Below are 18,725 nucleotides of genomic sequence, written 5' to 3' on the forward strand. Positions count from 1 at the left end.
CTATATGATGTTGGAATTCAAATAAATATGGTGGTGTGACACCTTAGATCAAAGTTAGGATTCAGTCTATACTTAAGAAGATTTGGGGTTAAAAATGCAAAATTACATTCACAATGACTTGTCAGTTCAGAAAATAATTACTTCCACTCACTAGGGCAAGAGAGTATGAATTTTTTGTGCTTGCTAGAGAAAAATGCAGGCAGCTGTAATTCTTAAATAAAGTTAGATAATCTGCTGAGGAACAAGAATTCTTTTTCTAGGTAAGTAATTTTCTATTGTTTCCTTTTCTTTTGCTCCTTGCTTGAATTATATCATGGAGTAAAACTCTAGCATCTTTGCATTAAAATATATATATATATAGTCACTCTTATTTCCTTACTCTCTTAAAATGGATGCTGTAGAAAAGTTAAGATTTTGTGAGTGTGCTGGTTTTCTTTCCTTCCAAGCAATGTTGCAAAATGCATCATCAGTTCAGCAGTGTAAGCATGGTTGCTTCTGAGGGCCTGGAGGAATCACCTTTGGCTGCAGCATTTAATTTGTCTGATTTGTGTGTGCTGTGCTTTATGAGAACCATTAACAGTGGCTCTTTGGAGAGTGTAAATGCAAGAAACTGGGTACTTAAAAGCTTCAGAAAATGCCCCTTGAAGTGTGTGCATTGTGAGGTATTTCTTAATGTGGTTAGGCAGCTTCTGTCATTTGTTAAATTGCCAAAGCTTTAATTGTACTTTGTATCATCAGATCTGGACTCCATCCAAAATTAATGTTTCCCACTTCTAATATTTTGGGGTTTAGGAACTTGCATGCTTTCTGTGGGAAACTGAGGCTAGAGATTGACAATGACTTTGATAATGTTCCTTGGGAAACAAGTTAGAGCTGATGCATACTGTGGAGTTAAGGAAAGGGGGCAGGGAAAAAGTAGGCACAACACAAAACCTGTTAAATTTAGGCTCACTTTCTCTTCTTCTAGTTGCACTGATGTATTCAAACCCAATCTCTTGTCTTCTGTATAGTGTGCTGTGTTGACTATTTAGCTACTGGACAAATTTCCAAGATGCTGGAAGGCTGGGAAAGGAGCAGTTTAAGAGCATGCTGGCCATGGCAGGAGAAGTATTGAGCAGAGCCAGGTCATGGCAGCTCAGTCTTTAGAAGCTTGGTAACTTCATCAGTTTTCACCTGCAGAACTGTCTTCATATTGACAGTATCAAAACTTTGTGAGGAGAAGATAAAAAACAATTAAACTTTAGTCTCTCCACAGTACTTAGTTTCTAATGGCAAATTTATAGCAGCTAGTAAGAGCAGAGTGGAGTTAGTGTTTACAGACTTGGAGTTTGGTGCTAAACATAATAATGTATAATTCAGTGCTGTCAATTAAAATTGGTCAATCTATGATCTGATCTGATGGTTGCAGCATTGCTTTGCTATATTGGTACAGTGTGTGCATGCAGCATTAGCACTCTGCTGAGAAATGAGAGGCTGTAACATCCCAGCTCATTGCGTGATAAACCTTCCTGCAGCAGCTCTTGCTGTCCCTGGGCTCTCTCGTTTCAGTCACTTCATGTTTGTGAAGGCTCACTTGCAGAGTGGAGTTTTACAAATTCCTGCTCACCCAGGCTCTTGAGGGAAATGTAGAGTCCCCAAATGTGGGAACAGAACCTGTAGGAATCTATAAACTTGGCCACAGAGAGAAAATGACCACATCCACTGAAACATGAGATAATATCTCCCACACACTGAAAGGAAACTAAAAACAACATGCAGAATCTGACTGTGAGAAAGGATTATCTAGTAAGTTTAAAACAGCACTGTATGTCTTTCTATTTTAAGATTATTTAACATAAATTGATGTTTTCTAACTCCACATGTCCTCAGTGGGGGAATGTCATCCTGAGTGCACAGAACATGCACACTGACTTGGAAGAATAAACAACTCTTCTTTGCTATTTTTTTGAAACACAAAGACAGGAAAGAGGGAATGTGATTTCCCTTGCTACCTTTAACTCCTTCCCCAGTCCAAGCATGTGTCATAAGCTAGCAAGCAAGCAAAAAATAATTTTATTAGAACAAATAGGGAAAGGATCAGCTAAAGTTCTGAAGACATCTCAGCTTCTGAAACCTCTTGCCACTTTGCATCACCAATACTCCTAATATTCAGGATTTTGCACTGTATGAAGGTCTGGAAACCTTCTGATGATTCTTCTCAGTTAAGCCTTGGGATGAAGTGGCCTTCTCTGGGAACTGAATGGGTGTGAATCTCCATGCTGAAATCCAGAAGGTTGAGGGTGGATGGAAAACATTCAAAACAACACTCTGGTTTTAGTAAGCACCGTGGTTCCTACGTTTTCAGTTTTCTATGTACCTGGCAAGGGCACAGAGGCTATTTTTGAACTGTCTAGACTATTCTTCTAAAAGAGATCTCTTCTTTCTCATCTTCCGGTTATTGGTCATCAGGAAGAAGGGAGTTAGCATGTCTATTTGTGAATTTGCCCACACACTGAGCCCACATAAACATTTTACAAAGCATATTTATAGAACTGTTGTAAGAGCTGGTGTCCTCAAGAGCTGTGCATTTATAAAACTGACTTGCATGTAGTTTAATCAGTGCAGAAGCATCACTACTAACATAAATTTTTGCATGGCATTTTCTATTCAATATAAAATCCACTCCTTCCCCCTACTCCCCCAGTTTAGCTTAAAAAAGTTTATACATGGACACAAAGACAAAATGTGAATGTGCAGCCCAGTAATTTGAAGTTTACACTTCTGGTAATAGATTATTTGAATTATTGATTATTCCAAAGGTGAAATCTATTTCTCCACATTTGAAAAGTCTTGAGAGTCAGATGAAGTCCCCAGTGACTGGAAAAAAGGAAACATCTATTTTTAGAAAGGGGAGAAAAGAAGACCTAGGGAATTACAGACTGGTGAGCCTCTTTCTCATACTGGGAAGATGATGGAGCAGATCCTCATGGAAGCCTCATTAAGACAAGGAGATGATCTGAGACAGCCAGCACAGCTTCATTAAGGGCAAATCATGCCTGACCAGCCTGATGGCCTTCTATGATGAAGTGACTGCAGTGGTCAACACGGGAAAACTGACCAATGTCATCTACTTAGATTTCTGTATGGGCTTTGACATGGTCCCACATATCCTGCTCTCCAGTTTGGAGACAGGGATTTGAAAGGTGGATTAATACTCAGTAAGAAATTGGCTGGATGGACACAGACAGAGAGTTGTGGTCAGTGGCTGTGTGTCCAGGTAGAGGCTGGAGGTGAGTGGTGTCCCTCAGGACTCTTATGGGACTGGCACCCTTTAATATTTTCATCAGTGGCATGGGCAGTGGGATCAGTGCACCCTCAGCAAGTTTGCAGGTGACACCACAGCAGGACAGGATGCCATGCAGGGGGCCCTGGACAAACTTGAGGAGTTGGGCCCATGAGCATCTCGTGAAGTTCAAGAAGCTCGAGTGCAAGGTGCTGCACCTGAGTCAGGGCAATCCCAGACATGAGCACAGACTGGGAGAAGAAGTCACTGAGAGCAGCCCTACAGAGAAGGACTTGGGGGTTGCTGTGGATGAAGAGCTGGACATGAGCCAGCAGTGTTCACTCATGGCCCAGAAGGTCAGTGGTACTCTGCATCAAAACAAGGGTGGCCAGCGGGTCAAGGGAGACAATTCACCCCCTCTACTCTGCCCTTGTGACTCCCCACCTGGAGTGCTGCATGCAGGTCTGGGCTCCTCAGCATCAGAAAGACATGGATGAGTTAGGGCAGGTCCAGAAGAGGCCATAAAGATGATCAGAGGGCTGGAGCACCTCTCCTAGGAAGACAGGCTGAGAAAGCTGGGGTTGTTCAGCTTGGAGATGAGAAGATTCTGAGGAGACCTTATGGCAGCCTTCCAGTACATGTTACTTCGTCTCTTTCTTTTGATAACGCTCTTCCCCACTGTTATTTTTTTTTTATCCCCCTTCTCTCCACAGAAAAGAATTTAGGAGGATTCTAGGTTTCTTCTGTGAGTGTATGTGTTCATAGTTTCATTGCTATGAAAGATTGGTTCTGAAATGCAATAGCTTTTCACAAATGTCACCTTGTAATCTGAGACCATAATAGCTTTTCATTAAATGGGATTGCTTCATCAAAGCTGACTGGTGTTAGAAGTTGCTGTGGGTTGCTGCTTCCTGGGTACTTAGAAACCACTTGGAGTTAATTTTGTGCTAGCATGGAAAAATGAAACTAAAATGACAGTAATGGTCCAGTTTTGAACAGAGCAGGCAAGAAGTGGTTGATAATGTTAGCTGGGGACATGATAAGTAAAGCTCTTTTCTTCTCCCTGCCCCCATCTTTGCCTCACTCTTAGCTTGGCTGTGTGGCCAGTACAGCCTCACACTTCCTCTGCTCGCCTCAGCTGTGTCCAGCTGCTGGTGCTTTTCTTGTTCCTGCTCTGCTGGGGTGTTTACACACACCAGGCTCTGCTCCCCTGCCTCTGCTGGTATCTCTGTCTGACAGAACTTGTGGTGCTTAGACAGGAAATGGAGCTCAAATGAGATGCTGGGCTAGTGTGACTCTGAACAAGCCTGCTTCATGGCTTCCAAGATTGGTGTGTTTTACATAGAAACTCGTGGTATGTTTTCATCCAGATGCAAAAAATGCTCTAAAATTTTACTCCTTGCAGCAGAGGCTGTTTATATTGCTTCTATTATTATTGTTAAGCATTTGGACAAGCCACTTGTATTAACCTGATCTATGACAGTAATTCAAATGGTAACTACAGCTTTAACAGCAATTGAAACGTGAAAGAGCAGGACATGCCAGGAGCACCCAAGTGTCCAAGGAGAAAAGTCCAGGAAAATTCTGCCCCTTTAAACATCCACAGATGTATTTTGTATACGTGTAGCAGGTTAATAAAAGTATATATATGCATAGTTTAACAAAACTATGCTTTTTGTAAAAATCATGTGACATGTGAGTCAATCTTTAGGATGACAATTACAGGCAACTGAAATAGCAGATGTGCTAAAGTTTTAAAAATAGTATTATTTCTGGAGATAAGCTCCTGCTCATTTCTCACAAACAGCTGTTTTTCTGATGCTCTGCTGCTTATCTGGGTGGATGTAGGGGCAAGATCAATATAGATGCATGTGACTGGTAAGTTTCTGTTGCATTTTGTTTGCAATGTATTCCTTCTGAGATTCCTTGTAAAAAACCCAGAAACCTTATGTATCATATGGTAGTTTCACAGTGAATTTAATACTGCTGGAATCATGATAAGCAAGGGCATTTGTAAAATAATTTCCTCTCTGAACTTTACAAGATTTGCAGGACAGAATTCAGAATGTCTTACATTCTTTGAGTGCATGTGTGAATTCCACATCTTGACATTGCAAGTGACATCACAGCTTGATGTAAATTGTATGTCAATATAATCATGGTGTTGTTTCATCTTCCTTTCTCCTTTTCACATTTAACAAATGCTAATAGTGATTGAATATCTCAGGATTGCTTGTAGTCATTAATTTCTGAGTGCCTACATGGCTCACCTGGTTATTTTCTGCATAGATCAAGTTCTGCACTCAGTTAACCAGTGTTAATTTCTGAGTAGCATTTTGATAGCTTAGTTCTGTATAAAGCAGTGAGGGATTTTCCTTTTTTAAGCTGTGTTTTCATTTTAGTAAAGCAGAACAGCCCTTACTTTGTGAGCCAGTGATGCACTTAACAGATTTGCACCATGGACTTGATGGGGAGGGAGGTGGCACTTTCGTGTAAGAGCATTTATGCCAGGTGTGTGCTTGGGAGAGGACTATGGAGCTTCCAGAATATGGAGCAGAAAAAAAAGAAAGGGCAAGTAGTCCAAGCAAAATTTTTGGGCAGGCCAGACCTGACCTGTTGTGTAGCCTGAGTTTCTGTGCTCTTATGTGCAGTTAGAAACATGGCCAAAACCATACACAGGTGTCATGGTGCATCCATAAGCTATAGTCAGCCTTCTGTCTTCTCACAGCAGCAAAATAAATTTGATTGGGAAAATTCTTTGTGCATTAAGACTGATATTTTAGGAACTAATATTGTAGGTATGTCCTAACAAGAGGTTGGAGCTGGATTCCTTCCTCTAAAAAGAAAGTATTGACTTATTTCACCATTGCTATTCTGTGGTTCAGCAGTAGATATTCAAGATCTTGCAGTCTCCTGGTGGTTTTCTACATCATAATGTTGACTTTATTGATACCTCAATATGCTGCTGGTACTTGATATCTGAAAAATTTTTTTCTTTGCTATGAAAATGTTGCTAAGGCAAGTGGGGGCTTTGTGATTTGTTTTTATTGGGGGGGGTGTGGTTTCCAAACTGCCTTCAGAGGAGATGAAGCAGAAGCTGTTTGAGCAATTGCAGTGCATCACCTTTGAGGAACAGTAGCTTCTCATATGAATGAAGAGAATGAAAATCCAAAAAATGAAAGGGAAAAAAAAAAAATCCTACTTTCTCGAGAGATTGATTTTATTCGCTTTTTGGTACTGTTGCAGGTGCTTATGTGGGGAAAGCTTTCCTAATCTAAGCTTTCTTATGTTTCCTTGCCCTATCCTGGAGCTGTTTACTCCTCTGTATTGCTGTAAAACTTTTTATTTAGAAACTTAAAAACAAGAATACACCCCCTGTCCCCCCAAAGAAACCGGAAAACCCAAGCAAAACCCCTAAGGGCTTGTGCTATAGTGTGTGACTTACCATGCTTTTTTTGGAAGGAGGAACTTGCTGTATCCTGGTCCGGATTCAGAAGCAGCCAAGCTGCTAGGCTCAGACATTGGAGGGCTTTTTCCCCCTCCTTCTATCAGGCCATATGTACTCAAACCTCCTGTCTTGGGAAATGAGTGTAAGTTTCTTTTTCTCCTTACGCCCTGGGGGTTTTTGTTGGGGTTTTGTTTGTTTGGTTGTATTTTTTGTTTGGTTTTTTTTGTTTGTTTGTTTGATTGGGTTTTTTTATCCAAAGGGAGCTGTCTAATCAGCTCCAGGAGTGGGATGTGTGGGGTAAGAGGTCCATTTTGGTTTGTAGGTAAAGCAGAACTCAAAATATTATTAAACATTTGCTTGTTCTAAAGGACAGATTCACTTCATTATTTATGGGCAGAAAGAGACAATGTTTTAAAGTTAAAAATCTGAAGTTATAAAAAAAGTATTTTAACATCTGTCTCTGTAGTGAAGTTAGACAGATACTGTTCCACATTTTATAATTTCAGCTTTTAAAGTGTCACCTTGTTTATATATGAGTAAAACTTGGCTTGAAGATGTGTTCCTTTCCAATAGCTTTTAGTAAAATAATATTTGAGGCAGCGGAGCTACTTGTTGTACATTATCATTCTAAACCAAAAGAATTCCAATTAAATAGGTGGGGTACTGAAAGTGAAATCAACTTTGCAACTACTGGAGCAGCAAAAATGGGTGATACAGCTCATAATGTAACATTTAACATAAAGCTGTAAATAATAGAGGAAGTATTTAAGAAAGTATTATAAATACTTGCCTTGTGCTCAATGGCTGGCTCTGTCAGCTGGCTGTCACATTTAAAATGCTGTATTTGAAGAGATTTGTGTAATCTGGACAATTTTGTATAGGGATAATAGAAAAAAAAACTGAAATATGATATGCCAGCTGAGAAGTGGTGATGAATTTCTATGGTCAGTAACTTTGCAATCCAGTCTTTTCACATCTGGGAAAGTGTTGTGGCGTATGGCTTTGGAACTGCATGGATGTTTTTATGTTTAGGATGAAGATCCCTGGCTGATTTCAGACTGATCTTAGCTGGTGAATTAATGGGATGGAGTGCTTGCTTTGCTTTGTATTTAAGCACACCATAATGAATTAGGCTCTACTCCATCACACCTTTTTTGGATGTAAATCTCGAAGTTGTGGTTTGGGAACTTTAGTGCAAATGACAGCAGCCCTTGTTTATTGCTCTGCTGTCCTCTATTGTAGCCTGAAACCTGACAGTCAAAATATCCCAAGGTGGCCTTGAGCTGCTGGCTGCCCTGATTCTTCATTCTGTGCAAGATGTACAGATGCTCAGTGGTAATAGAGAGCAAATGGTATCCTGCACTTCCTTCAGGGTTGTTTCATTAGCATAGCAGCCTGAGCCCTTGTCATGTAAGTGCATGAGCCTGGATAAATCATGGGGTACCATAAAAATTAGGGATATGGTAAAAGAGGGGCAGCACCAGAAGCATGAAAGAATGGCTGAGCACAGAAAAACAAAGCTCCTTAGAGCACCTGCTCAAACACAAAATACAAGAGAGTCTAAAAGCACAGAGGTATGGGAACAGTCCAGCAATCTCTTAAGTGCAGAAGAAACACATTGGCTGCTTTGAGAATTTTTGGTAGGACGAGCAGCCACCAATGCCTATTCAGTGCCTGCTCTTGGTGGGCAGAGCTGGGAGTGAGTGAAAACATCCCTCAGTGCTCCTCCCTGAACTGCAGGGAGTGATTTTTGTTCACTTGGGGAACAGACTGGTTTGTGGTTCTGAGCAGTGCTGGTGTGTCACTGCTCCCAGGAGTGAAATGACCTTGTTTATAACGTGTAGCTGGGCCAGTATGCAGCTGTTTCCACTGTAAACTCCCAGAAAGCTGGGTTCAGGGTATGCTTGTGCATATTGCTTTGCAATTAACTTTGTATGGACACACATGCCCTTCTCCCATAGCTGCCTCAGTGCTTCTTGCTGCTGTAGGCAGCACAAGGGCATTGTTCATTTTTGGTTCATTTTTGCCCTGTCAGAGAAACAAGTGTGTGGGTAGAAAGGAATGAAATTGATGCTTATGGTGCTGAAGAAATGAACTACAGGGTGAAGTGGCTGGGTAATTTAGGTCTTGCTAGAGGAACCAAAAATAATTTTTAATTTAACCGTTCTACAACACACTTCAGAAGAATCATTATAAAACTGGAAAAGACAAGTATATCCAAGATGGAAATTCTTTTGGAAGAGCAGAATTTGTATGTGTTTTGAAGATAATCTGTGCAATACTATGATGCTTTCTTTTCAGAATAGCAATTAAAAATAATCATCCCATTGTGTATAACAGATTTGCTTGCATTAAGTGTTCCTAAGACAAAAAATCATTTAGGCATGAACATTTTTTTAAGCTTCACATTCTAGCTAGAAATAGGATGGAACTACTAAGGATTGAAGGAGGATAGAAGGTAGGTAAGCCCTCCCTTTATTGTGCAAGCATCCTGCCCTGGGTAGTGTCCTTGAACATGTAAGAACTTCCAGAACTTTGCTTATCATTAATATTGGCATGCTGCACAAAGGGGAGGAATATGTTTTCACTTCCTCATGAGATTTTCTTCAGTAGTGTGTGATTTTGCCCTGCTTCGGACAGAACTTTCTGTTCATGCTAATGGTTTCTTCTCTGCTCTCTGTAATTTTTTGAGTGTTTATTTTTTTTTTTTTTTTGTTTGGTTGGTTTTTTCTTAAATCTTTTTTTTTTTAGTGTGTTCAAATCTCTGTCCCATGGAGTAGGATTTCAACCAGTGAGAAAAGACTTTTCCTCCCAGGTGACAGAGCAGCGGTTCCCCAGGAACGATTGAGAAGATGTGGTTGTGGAGAGGGTTTTCTCTTCAGGTGTTGGGTAGGAAGCCTCTCTCTACTGTTGGATTTCCTGACCTAGAGGTGTTGCAATGTGTGTTTTGTGACATTGTCCCCACTGCATGTGCCTCTCTCAGGATGGGAGGAATGAGAGGGGAAGAGACATCTGACAGATGTGTGGACATTTTGTTTAATGCTGGAGGATGGAGTGGTGAATTAAGCTGACTGGAGTAACGTTCTGTATAATGCAGAGAAAGAAGGGGGAAAAGGAAGAGAAAAAAAAAAGAGGGTAGATGTATGGGGGGAAATCCAAGAATTTTAAGGATTTCTTAAGGATTTCTATTCTACAGGAGCAATCCTTGGAATAAAAGGCCTACGAGGGATTTGTCAGCTCCTTGGAGAGCCTCTTTTTAAACAGTGCAAAAGTGCCAGGAACCTGTCCTGTGGATGGAGCAGAGCTGTGTTGTGTGTGAGTGTTTTGGAGAAGTTCTGTATCTTGGAGGAAGAGGAACCAGAGTGTGGTTTGACAGTTGCTACAGCAACTAAGGCTTTTTTAATGGAAGGCAGGGATAAGCGATGGTATAAAGTCTTGTGTAACTGACGTACCTTCCCCCGCTTCCTGCCAATTTTCCACTATATTAAAACAATAAGTAATTTATGACTTGAGCTGAGAAATGGCTCTATGTTTGCCCAGCTCAGACTCGTTTGCAAGACTGCATGATCTTAACAGAGACAACAGAAAAGAAATTATTTACATAACAGAAAGCAGGGATTCAAGCATCTCTGAAAAGAAAGCTTTTCAAGGGACAAATGCATCCCTTGTTCTGCCTGATGAAATTTTGTTTGATGTGGATGTCAGTGGGACAAGTTTTTTTATCTCATAGCTTCCTTTCTTCTCATCCTCTCCCTTCCTCCTGACCGTGATTTTTTTTGGTAAAGTTTTTAAAACTCTTTTGGTTACTATGGAGTTCTTTGTAATGTAGGAATGATGATGTATTACAGAGTAAATGAAAGATGATGCAGACCTGTGGCAGGAGGGGAGTTCTGCTGGCTGTCTCTGCAGCAGTGTTACAGAAGCAGCCCCAGCACAGATGTGCTCCAGTAATTGCTGTCCACGAGAGACTTTAACCCTCACAATACTTTGGGACTCAGCTGCTTGCTATTATCCAGGAGGAATGATGCTAGAGTGGAAACTACACATCACATCCCAGAACATAGAAACACTCACTTTAGGATTCAAAAAAGTGCCTATTGTCCGTTCACTAGTTTAAATTTACATATTTTAATTCAGTGATCGTTTTGGTTTTATTACTGAAATTTAAGGGCATTTGACAGCTGCGTTTCAGGGGAAGAGAGTTTGGATAATGCTCCTGTTCTTTGAAATGTCACTGGAAGTCTTAGGCTGCAAAGGGGCACTTTGCTTCCCCCTTGAGTTCTTTATGCAAGATCAGAGGTAATTCTTAGTTAAGGTTGCTGATTTTAATTGAAGAGTAGTTATTAAGCCAGTAATGCATTTGTAAATGAAACACAAATATGCACAGATATAGAGCCTTAAATACATGTTTTTGCAGTACTTACTCAGTTTTTAAGCCTTGTTTTCATGAACCAAACATGTTTACCTAGCTCTTCAGAAGTAAGATTTATTTTACAGATGCCCTTGCTAATGTTTTGAGCATTAACAACTCATAACCAGAGCTCCCAGATTTGTAGGTTTGTTCCTGGTGTTTCATTTTGCAGTTTGAAAGAAAAAAGTTATCTTCAGTAGAATTCATGGCAGTATTACACAGTGCATTTTCAAAAAAACTATGACTGAACTAAGCCCCAGTTTTCAAGTGAATGACACTGAGGTATTTAACTGGAATAAGTTCACTGCTCTCGAGTTGCTGAGAAGCAGTGCATGAAGCATGCACATTTTTTTTCACGGATGAAAAAGTAATAAACCTTTGCTACCAATTTTATGCATTTTAAAACTCAGTAGAGGATAATTACTGCCTTCTTGCATTCATTTTGGCATTTCGTGCATTCACGTGAGATGAGAGAAATAACTGAAATATTTGAGCTAAAGGGAAGACTGGCAAAAAGGTCTCCTTTTAGATATTCATGTGTTAGTTTTAGATATTCATGTGCAAAGTTTGAATTCTGCAACATGAATGTGTTTCTCCCATAGCATCCTGTATGCCATTTTCTTCCTCCTACAACCCTCTCCTCCTCCTTCCTTACCCAGACCTTGAGATGCCTTATCCTTTTTGCTTCTCTGACTCATTCACTTGCCCTGGTGACACAACCCCATCTCCAAATCTCTTTCCCTCTCACTCCTTCAGCCTCCCTCAGGGTCACCCTACCACAAGATTCTCCTTTATGTCTCACCATCTCTCCCTCAGAGGGACAAACCTGCTTTCATCTCTCTCATCTTAAGGTGCCTGTGCTATTCCAACTGCTGCCCATCTCCTTTCATGCTTTTCTACCAAATAGATTGATTCAGTTCCTCAAAGTATTTTTTCACTTCCATCTGGGCTTCTAGGCTGGCTCTCATCCCCTCCATGGCCCCTGACTGCCCTTGTCCAGCATTCCATGAGTGCCCAATAGCACTCCATGTTTTTAGAGGGACACCAGCAGAACTTGCACTTGATCAATGCATTCTTGCTGCCCTTTAGGCCACACAAAGTGGAAGTCTTTCAGCTCCACTGAATTGGTAGTGAATGTGGAGTGATTTTCTAGGGATCACATAAGGATACCTGTGATAGGAAAACTATATGTAACTGAAAATGTTAACATTTCAATTCTTCTATTGTGTTATAAAAGGTAAGAAATCATTGAGAAAATGTGATGGTCAGGGTGCAATACACAGTAGGCAAACCTCCCATACTTTTTAAGTTAAGGGTTTCTCCTCTCAGCTGTATTTAATTGTGTTTCAGGTAAGTCTTCCACTTAATACTGTGGATTATGCTCTGGCATGAGAGTACATGCAAGTATTTATTACATTTTTTTTTCCAAAACTGGGTATGCAATTTCTTTTTCATACAATTATTGGATCTCTGATTCATGGGTACTCATCTGGAGTGTGCCAATGCTGCTGACAGCTGTAGGCATGCAGCACTTACGTAAATTGTCTGAACAACTAAACTTTTACTGGGTGATATGAATATTTTAGTGTCTCATTTAGCCAACCACTTCAGACTTTCCTTTAGATAAACTGGAGTTTCTCACCTGAAGAAATTGTATAATCTGAAAGCAAAGGCAGGTTACTTGCAGTTTGTAAGATTAATCAGTCATCACTGGCATCAGGAAAAAGCTTAGGAAGGTTGAGGCAGAAATATATGAAGATATTCAGAAGAATCGTAGCCAGTTTAATTTAGTAACCTAAACTTTGAAATAACACTAAACTAGTGTTATTTCAAATCCTTTTGGGCATGGCTTTTACACATGCATTTTTTTCCCTACAAAACTTGAAAGAGAAGTAGTCATCTCTTTTTACTTATTTTTTCCCCAGATTAAAAATGGCAGGAAGTTATTTGCAGTTGTCTTGAAAGTGAATTCTTGCTAAATGGTTAGAAATAGCTACTCTTACATATTTTCAAAGTAGCATTAAGCCAAAGATTTTTCTGCCTTCATACTGATGACATTACAGACCAAAGGAGTTGAACTGAAGCCCAGTTTATGCAACTGATGATAATATTTTATTGTCAGAAAGCAGCACTCCTGTCTTTATCTCCAGCATTTTTTGAAGACAGAAAACTGTAATTTGGAAAATTGAACAGAGTAATTCTATGGTTTTCAGCAAATGGTTTTTATGAAAACAGGTGGTCAGCTGTTAATAATAAGAGACAGCATGCAAAGTGGTCCACAAACATTAAATTTAGCAAGCAAAATTCTGTGTCTTTAAAAGGAAAGCTGACTTGGCTTGGGTTCACCTTGTTACAAATAGAATATGTTTTTCCAATGCCCTTGTCTTTCTCTAAGGTGGATGCACAAGCTTACCTGAGGCACCACTGTATTTTATTGGGTAGCAAAAAAAATCTGATTTAGTTTCTATTGATTTTACTCGGTTAACAAGGTAATATTTAAAACTGTAGGAATGACTGAGTTTCCCTTCTGTAGTTTAATACTAATGCACCACTAAAGACACTGATCTAAATTGAATGGGAGAAGGTTGTTATATTCAACACAAACCAGAAAAAACCCCAAAGCTGCAGCAGGGAGGTTGGGTCTTACAGGCTGCACAGCTGCATAGCAGTGAATTAAGAACATGATCTAGAGGAGATGTGTCCTGGCTGTCTCTGTGCAGCCTACCCTGCCCAAGTCAGCCCAACATCAGAGAGACTTGCTAAATCCTCTGCAGCAGGACAGGGAGGGAGCTGAGTCACTGGCTGGGGAGGTGATGCTCAAGGTGTCAGTGCTGCCAGGTGCCAGTGCAGCAGGACAGGGAGGGAGCTGAGTCACTGGCTGGGGAGGTGATGCTCAAGGTGTTGGTGCTGCCAGGCTGGGAGGGCCCCGGGACACACAGAGGGAATGTTCTGCACACCTCAGGAGGAGCTTCTCCTCTCTGTGAGGGGCAGCCCCTGGTGAGTGCAGCCCCTTCCCTACAGTTCCCTTAGCTAAGGAGTGGGGCTTTGTGCAGTGGGCTCTTGTGGCTCACACAGAGGCTGTGGTGAGGAGGATGTGCCTCTGAGGATTCCTTGAGCATCCCTTGATCACTTCCTGTGAGGAAACACCCCCTTGGCAACATCAGTGTTATACTGTAACCATCCTGCTGTGTGGGGTTCCTGGCAGAGGTGTCCAGGTGGTGCCTGGAGCAAGGGAATTCAGTGTGGAATACTGGAGCATGGTGCTGCATTGCTGGAGCCTCTGGGAAAAGCTCTTCCATAGCCTGTGAAACCTGGCAAGTCAACGTGCAAGCTACAGCCTTACGTAAGGGTGCAGTTACAGAGCTAGCTGCAGATAAGGGGTGACTGAGATATGCTGACTTTTGTAATTGAATAATTGATGCTCTGCTATAAAAGGAGTTGGATTTTAGTCTGTTGGATCAGCTGTGCTCATAGCCTGAGAGTGAAACTTGGACAGTTCCAGCCCTGTTTGGACCAGTTGCAGTAGGTCTTTTTATCTTTTTATCCTGGTCCACTATATGGAGAGTTATGGAGTGTTATCTCTGTTGCCTAATGTCGGCATGTGATAAGTTTGGTTACATGAGACTGCCAAAATAAAAAGGAAAGAAATTCTGGTAGCTTTCTAAGAAAGGCACTCAGCTCTTTGCAAGAGGAAGCTCTCTTTGATATATGATATCCTGGAGTGTTAAATGTGAGCCCAACCTTGCAGCAAAAAGGGCTGCTGTATTTTTAACTCAAAGATATTTGGAGAGTTTTCAGTGAGGCCTGGCCTTTGTTTCTAAGTGTTTATATAATCCACATTGCCTGGAATATTGATAGTTACATGCAGTTTTACAAGGGGGTGTGTTTAACATCTAATGCAACAGCAGTACTTGTGTAGGGCTGTCACGTCTTTGTCACACATTTATTTACATTCACAGGTCTGACAAGTCTTTCATCCTGGTGTGTGTTTCTGCTGTTTCCCATGCATCCTGGCCAAGCAGTGGGTTTGTCACTGCCACCTTGCCTGTGTGGTGGTGCTGGTGAGGTGTGTGAACTGTGCACACATCAAGTCTCTGACTGAAAGAATTTCCATAGCTCTCTCTGCATTGGTGCAGCCTGGGTGGTTACATAGCTCTCCATGTATTTATGGGTATGGAAATAATCTCTGTTAGTAGAAACTGGTATTGGTATACTCATTCATGAGGAATTATATTAGCAAAACTGATAAGGCAAAATAAGGAGAGGAGCATCAACAACTGTACTTAAAACACTCACTGATGAACAAATGCAGCTTCTGCCACCTAAATTTAACCGTGCAAACTCCTAACACAAGTTATGGAAGAATAGCAGCCATTTGTTCACCCCTTCCTAGATGTGTTTACCATGGAGCATGTGTGTTAGTAATTCTGGCACATTTGTCAGAATACTAATTTTTCTCAAAAATAATGATTACCTTATCACACTGTTGTGAGTTCATTATTGATTTGGGTGGTAACTTCTTCAGGGGTGTAAATCAAGCCAGGCTGTAAGAGTGTAGCAGCTGTCAGCTTTTGAGAGCTTCCATACTGCCAGGATGTTGCTTTTTCTGCAGAAGCAAAGGCAGCCATGGAAGAGCCTCTGCTACTTGCAATGAGATTCCTCTTTTCAGGAGTGAGGGTCAAGGCTGCCTCTTTGCTCATGCAGGAAAGCTGTGCTGTTGGGAGTGTAGGTTCCCTTGGCAGGCAGCTGTGCTCCTGGGCTGGAGGAAACCAAGCTGGGACTTACGATGGTCCAAGACTGGCCCTCTCTTCCCCAGCATGTGCAACACAGAGCATCTCAGCCTGGAAATGAAAACAGAATGGGGAAATGGTTGTACCATTCCCCAGATGCCTGGGCCTCTCTAGTTGACATTGGGTTTTCTTTCTGAAGAGTAACATGGCCTTTATGGTAATAGTCATCCCACCTAACTTGTTTAGCTTATCTCTCAGTCACATTAAACTGTACCACTTGTTGATTGCTAAACTCTGCTAACAGGAATGTAACATAGGAGATAATAATGAGAACAGAAGCTGGAGGTTTTTTTTCTGGTAGTTAAATGTGCAGGAGGTATCACCAATTAAGATTTTACATCTAGATAATAATCCTGGGCAGGTATCTTGCTCTTACAAAACAGCTGCTTGGCAGTGGAGTGGCCTGGAGACTGGAGCTCAAAAATGGGTAGGCAAACTGTGGCTGGAAAGAGGAGATGGCAGTGGCAGGTTGGGAAAAGCTTAACTGGAAAGCTCTCAGTTAATGGGATTACAATAAAAATATCTTGATTTGCTGTGCACGTAGTCAATCTAGAGATTTATTACATGGCCTTATTGTGGTTTAAGACTGGTCACTCATGGATTGTCCCCCTCAGGCTGTAGATATGCTCACAGGAATGTAATGACAGGAGCTGTTTACCCATAGAGAGATAGTGCTGCATTGCCTTCATCTTTTACCTTTTGGGATCTTATCAGACAAATAATCAGGCTCTCCAAATGATAACAAATCTGGCATATTGGCTGAGGTGGTGCCAGGTTTCTTTGGCTCCGACAGCCTGAACACGTGGGGTGATGAATGGCTTGAGAAAGAAACACTTGGGTGCTCTCCTGCACATACCCACTGTTCCTCTGGGTGCTTGCAGGGTGCTACATCACAGAGTTGCTTCAGACCTGCTTTGTGTCCCAAGGTTTACTTTTCCAGTTTAGTCTGCTATTGTTTGAAATGTCAGCCACCTCCGGCCTTACCCTGCCTAAGTTGTAAAGTTTTCTCTCTCTCTCTTCTCTTGGCTCAGGAGGCAGGGAGGTTTTGGGACCATTCCAGGGCTTTTCTGAAGCTGCTTTTTCCACTGTCAGGCAGGGTCTGGCACTGAGTCAGCCACTGTTTCCTGGTTCTCACCCTTCCCTTGCAGGCAGACAGATGACCTGCCTTAAGGGAGTGACCTTTCTTGGAAGGTGAAATCGAGCACATAAATTAAATGCTGACCATAAACATTAGCCACATACATACTTACAAACACATTAATCCTGTGTTAACAGCCCCCAGTGCAGTGCTCATTGATCAGCTAGTTACTGTTTGTGCAGTGCTTGGAAGATGACAGCAATATGTACATTTCTCTAATCATTACAGATTTGCATATTACACCAAGGCAGAAACTTTACTGAGATAATTTATCCATATTCTGATGAAGGAGGTGTGTGTTTATTAGGAGGGCTCAGTGAGGCACAGAACATATTTCTTACAGTTTTGAAGAGGAAAAATTTGATAACTGAGCAGGAATCTTATTAGCCACATCTTGCCCTGTGCTGAGGAGGAATGAAGTTATTAATTTACCTGCTTCCTCTGTTTGTGAGTAATGTGAACTGACTTTTCTTCCTGCGCTGGTTCTTCTCTGCAAGGCTCCTCTCTCATTTAATGAATGTTTGAGTGCCACCAGTTTTATCTTGCCCAAGCATCTCTGGAAGAAGATGAAGGAAGACACTGTTTAAGTATCTGGGCTGCTCAGGAAAGAAATAAGTACCTTACCTATCTCTACAATGTATGATCAAGGGGAGTTTGATCCTCTTGACATTCACCAGGGCTGAAGGAATTCCACCTTGAGGTGTTAATTTCCTGTTCCTTCCTTAACCTTGCTCTTCCTATTTCTGATCTCTTCTGCCCCCTCCATTTAGTCTTCACTGTTTAAACTGGTGCCATGCTTAACTTGATCTGAGTTCATGTTTTGCATAACTAGATGGGAGAGAAAATATGATCTGACAATAATAGCAGGCATGCTTTTTGGAGTTACCAGTGTGTGTGTAACCATTAACTTAAGGAGGAGCTCACTTGGGTGTAAAATAACAGTCCTTACACAAACACAAAATTTAAACACTAAGTCATGTGAAAGAAGAGCCTGTGTCTAGAAATCTCCATGTTCCTGATCTTACCAGTGGTTCTCTTCATAGAGATGATGCACTTGGATGGTCAGCTGCTGCCTTCTGAGCTGCCCATGTGGTTGGGAAGGGATGGGAGAAGCCAGGAGAGTGGCTGACCTTGCAGTCAAGGTCTCTATTAATTGCCTCTTTCAGCTGGGCCCTTTAATGTTTGCTCTAACTGTGGGCTGCTCTCTTTCTCAGCTGCAGGGGAGTGATTTCTACCTTATAGAGGCCTTCAAAATCATCTCTTTCTCTTCATTAATCAAGAACCTAATCAGATTACAGAGATCTAAATGGACTTCAACACTGTTTTTAAGTTCTGTGGAAATTTTCCACTCTAACATATGATAACATGCAGACTAATTTAAGTTAATTGCATAATACTTCTCTCAGGAGATAATTTTCTAATTGATCTTATTGCTGGTAACATTATCTGTGGACAATTAATATCTGATGGGATCCCTTTGCTCCTGCTTGGTGAAGAGATGAAGCCTCCCAGGGCAGCTGCATTCCACAAACAGCTGAGTTGCTGGGAATCCCTGTGGGGCCCCAAAAATTCTTCACTCTCTTGTTTTTAAAATAATGTTTTTCAGTCATTTTACATGGCTTTGATGGTAGAATGTAAGTGATGGAAAAAAATACCTGAGTCACTTCATGCTGTTC

The 18,725-nt window shown here is 41.3% G+C and overlaps 1 protein-coding gene across 5 annotated transcripts in view; it reads left to right on the top strand.

Annotated features, from left to right (window-relative positions):
- The window catches only part of ARHGAP6 (Rho GTPase activating protein 6), a 317,190-nt gene that overhangs the window by 203,448 nt on the left and 95,017 nt on the right, over window positions 1–18,725 (top strand). The window contains exon 1 of one of the 5 annotated variants that reach the window (XM_077173161.1): window positions 5,122–5,140. The exons of the other annotated variants lie outside the window; for them this stretch is intronic. The gene's annotated coding sequence lies outside the window, so the exon portion shown is untranslated. Of the gene's footprint in view, window positions 1–5,121; window positions 5,141–18,725 lie in introns of those variants that run through there. 5 annotated transcript variants of the gene reach the window in all.

Source organism: Agelaius phoeniceus, chromosome 2 (genome assembly GCF_051311805.1).
Source record: "Agelaius phoeniceus isolate bAgePho1 chromosome 2, bAgePho1.hap1, whole genome shotgun sequence".
In the NCBI taxonomy this organism is placed as follows: Eukaryota; Metazoa; Chordata; class Aves; order Passeriformes; family Icteridae; genus Agelaius; species Agelaius phoeniceus.